A 4362-nucleotide genomic window follows, 5' to 3' on the forward strand; every position below is an offset into this window, starting at 1 on the left:
ACATCAGCACTTGAATATCATGAAAGTTCAAACGATCAACTGTGACAGTACATATTCCAGGCAATAAAAGCAAATATTCCTCTAATCCTGAGACAAAAGGCTTTTACTCCCTGGGCCTCAGAGAGGACTCACACTGAGCTGAGAGCCGCTGAACAACCCTCACAAGGCCCCAACTCCCCATCCATGTGTGTGTACAGCATTACTAACATTGATACAAATAAGAGCCAACTTCCACTGAGCAATATGCATTGTGCTTGTTCAGCCAGTCATTGAATATATTTTTAATTGAGAGCTGATTACCAAGCACTCCTCCAAACCCTGGGCATACATAGTAAGGACGATGGTTGGGGTCCCAGGTGAGGTCTTATCTCACCCAGGACATACGGTATGTATTGAGGCAAGGGGAATGGGGACAGAAACATTTTAAGAAAGAGTCAAATAGATAATTTCAGATAATGACACGTGCTGTGAAGAAAACAGTGTAAAGAATGGAAAAGAAGGCAACTGTGGGGTGGGGAAGGATTGTATTTAGTTAAGTGCTCAGTGAAGGCTTCTGTAAACAGGTAGAAGTGCACTCAGCCAGAGGAAATCTGCAACCTAAGGTTGTGGCTGTAAGAAGGAATTTGTGTGTACAAGAACAGATGTCAGGGTGACTCGAGGATGATGAATGAAGAACAGGGCTCAGAGATGAAATCAACCAGGCAAGGCTCAGATCTTTGCAGGCTGCATGTGCCTAGATGAGTGATTTAATGTGGTTTATGTTTTAAAATACTGTCCTGGGTGCCCTGAGAAGGTCCTTTAAGTCTATGATCTCACTTACTCCCCACCATTAAATACTATCACCATTGGCACTTTAGAGAGGTCACTGAGATTAGCCCAAGGCACAAGTAGTAACAGAGCTGACATTCCAGCCCTCCTAGATGCTGAACTCAGTATGTGTAACGGTGCTCTATTAAGTCTTCAAAAGAAGTACAAGCATGTTCTACTATTTAAAGTTGCTTCTTCTAGATCCAGAGCCATCATTATTCCATGGTCACCAGTGAATGAATTCATTTGTTCTGTCATTCCACCACCTTATGTCCAAGGTCCTCCATCCAAATCAGATTTTTCCCTTTTGTTCCCTACTGGCAAGTTACACGGTTACATGGGATTTGTCCTGACCTCCCAACTGTCTCTTTCCTGGCTGGCGTATTTGTCCTCCAGCTCCTTGGCCTATGACCACATTGCCCACTGCAATCCACTCATGTCGCACCACCAGTTGGGCCTCTCCTCCTTAGCCCCTGAATGCTGTTTGTGTCTCTCTGGGCACAATGCAATGGCTCACATTTTTACACATCCAGCTCTCTGAAGCTTCCTCTTTATGTGCAAAAATAGTTTGACACATATGCTGTTTTATTAAAATTATTTCTCCTTCAAGTCTACTATCCTGTATATTTATCAAGACTGAATCATACATGAGAAATTAGATTGAGGAAAGACTACATAATGTCTGAATAATAATTTTGAAAAACTAATTAATAAATGCAGCATTCATTGGCAAAATTGAATCCTCATTGAAAGACTGTATTTTGAAAGACTCTGAGAATAGATTTAAATGTTCTCTTACCAAAAATGATACATGTGAGGTAATGCATATGTCTACTCAAGCATTTGACAATGTTTGCATATTTCAAAAATCATGCACATTATAAAAACATATGATTTTTATTTTTCAACTAAAAGATAAACAAAATGAGACATTTAATGTATATGTTAATATATGGTTAGGAGCAAAATTATCTGTTTTCTGATCCATCTATCTTCATATATCTTTATCTGTTTATATCTATAGTTTCCCATTTATACATATATATACCATTTAGTTATAAAGATAAAAATAGTAAAAAATTAATAGAAGATATCTTAGTTAAATTATAATTACAAAGTATAAATGATGATTTTTGCCAACAATTATCAACTCTTGTGTTTAGACATTGTGATAGGTATAGCCTACAACCATATTTCTTGAGTCAAGGTAATACCACAGCATTTGATTCTTACCTACTTTACTTAGCTAATACTTAGGCGGTGAATTCATATTCTTGACTTTCCTGGCTTCCTAATCTCCAAGCTTGCTACTAGCCATCTAAGATGAGATGCCTCCCCCCAAATGAAATGTCAAGATTAAAAAATAAGTTAATGTGATTTTTTTTAAAAAAATCAATATTAACACAAATCTATGCTAATGAAAATATCAGGCCGCGTGGGCCGCAGCGGGGGCGGTGTGCAAGGCTGGAGCAGCCCACGGAGGACGGGGCGCCGGGGGTGCCCCACGTGCTGGCCCTAGGCAAGCCAGCGTTGTCGCAGGACAACGCGGTTCTAATAGTGTCTTCACCCGCATCGCCTCAGCAGCCTTTCCGTTTTTAAACTTCACTGCTTTCCAGGCTGCGGAAGCAGATTAGCCACAATGGCTGAAAAAGGCGATAATGAAAAACTAGCTGCTCTGGAGGCCAAAATCTGTCATCAAATTGAGTATTACTTTGGAGACTGCTATTTGCCATGGGACAAATTTTTAAAGGAACAGATCAAATTGGATGGCTGGGTAACCTTGGAAATAATGATAAAATTCAACAGGCTCAATCGCCTAACAACAGACTTTAATGTAATAGTTGAAGCACTGAGCAAATCTAAAGCAGAACTCATGGAAATCAGTGAAGATAAAACTAAAATCAGAAGATCTCCAAACAAACCCCTCTCTGAAGTGACTGATGAGTATAAAAATGATGTAAAAAACAGATCTGTTTATATTAAAGGCTTCCCAACAGATGCAACCCTCGATGATATCAAAGGATGGCTAGAAGATAAAGGTCAAGTACTAAATATCCAGATGAGAAGAACATTACACAAAGCACTTAAGGGATCAATATTTGCTGTGTTTGATAACATTGAATCTGCTAAGAAATTTGTAGAAACTCCGGGCCAGAAGTATAAAGACACAGACTTGCTAATACTTTTTAAGGAAGATTATTTTGCAAAGAAAAATGAAGAAAGAAAGCAAAATAAAGTGGAAGCTAAATAAAGAGCTAAACAAGAGCAAGAAGAAAAACAGAAAGAAGAAGATGCTGAAATGAAATCTCTAGAAGAAAAGATTGGATGCTTGCTGAAGTTCTCAGGTGACTTAGATGATCAGACCCGTAGAGAAGATTTGCAAGTCCTTTTCTCAAATCATGGTGAAATAAAATGGATAGACTTTGTCAGAGGAGCAAACGAGGGAGTAATTCTATTTAAAGAAAAAGCCAAGGAAGCACTGGATAAAGCCAAAAATGCAAACAGTGGTACCCTACAATTAAGGAACAAAGAAGTGACGTGGGAAGTACTGGAAGGAGAGGTGGAGAAAGAAGCTTTGAAAAACATCATAGAAGATCAACAAGAATCCCTAAACAAATGGAAATCAAAAGGTCGCAGATTTAAAGGGAAAGGAAAAGGAAATAAAGCTGCTCAGCCTTGGATCTGCTAAAGGAAAAGTACAGTTTCAGGGCAAGAAAACAAAATTTGATAGTGATGAAGAACATGATGAAAATGGTACAGCTGGACCAGTGAAAAGAGCAAGAGAAGAAACAGACAAAGAAGAACCTGCATCAAAGCAACAGAAAACAGGAAATGGTGCTGGAGACCAGTAGTTTAGTAACCAATTTTTTTTTAATTCATCTTAGATTTTAAGCTGCTTTTTTGTCTTTGGAGGCTTTTAAAAAGAAAAACGAATTAGGTCCACTTCAATGTCCACCGTAAAAAAGGACAATTATTTTGTTGTTGTTGGGTTTTTTTTGGTACCGGGGATTGAACTCGGGTCCTTGCACTTGCGCAGTAGGCAGAGAAACCACTGAGCTAAATCCCCGGCCCCTTGTTGTTGTTTTAACTTGTCTTTTTGTTGTTGATATCCACACATATTTTTTAAAAAATGTGTAGTTCTGTTTGTGTTCACATGACTCAAATATCAAAAGGAAGGTTCTTCCACTAAATTGCCTTTATAATATGAGAATGTATTAGTATAAAATAACAGAATATATACTAAAAAAAAAGAAAATATCAAAAATTTAAAGAAAGAGAATAACTGTTAATGATTTTTCATTTTGCCTTTCCCTTCCCTTTCCCTGGCTCCTGCCTTGTCTATCAACTGATTTCTTAGAAACTCTGTAAACACCAGAGTCTGTTTAATGAATGCAGAACTTTTTAAAAGAATGGAAAGAAGCCATTGAGCTAAGTGAAATGTTGTGAAAACCTAGCTATCCACTGGGGTCTGTTCTGCGTGTGTCTGCATCTGCTGCCCGCTTCCCCCCTACATAATCCCTAGCTGTAGAGGTCAGGATGTTCACCAGGTGCTAC

General features: G+C 38.5%; 1 pseudogene; it reads left to right on the plus strand.

Moving 5' to 3' along the window:
- Positions 1 to 2431: 2431 nt before the first annotated feature.
- LOC101716081 (lupus La protein pseudogene) lies at positions 2432 to 3659 on the plus strand (annotated as a pseudogene).
- Positions 3660 to 4362: the final 703 nt, after the last annotated feature.

Source organism: Heterocephalus glaber, unplaced genomic scaffold (assembly GCF_053883595.1).
Source record: "Heterocephalus glaber isolate CG9 unplaced genomic scaffold, H.glaber_assembly_v1.0 deba00001606, whole genome shotgun sequence".
Classification (NCBI taxonomy): domain Eukaryota; kingdom Metazoa; phylum Chordata; class Mammalia; order Rodentia; family Bathyergidae; genus Heterocephalus; species Heterocephalus glaber.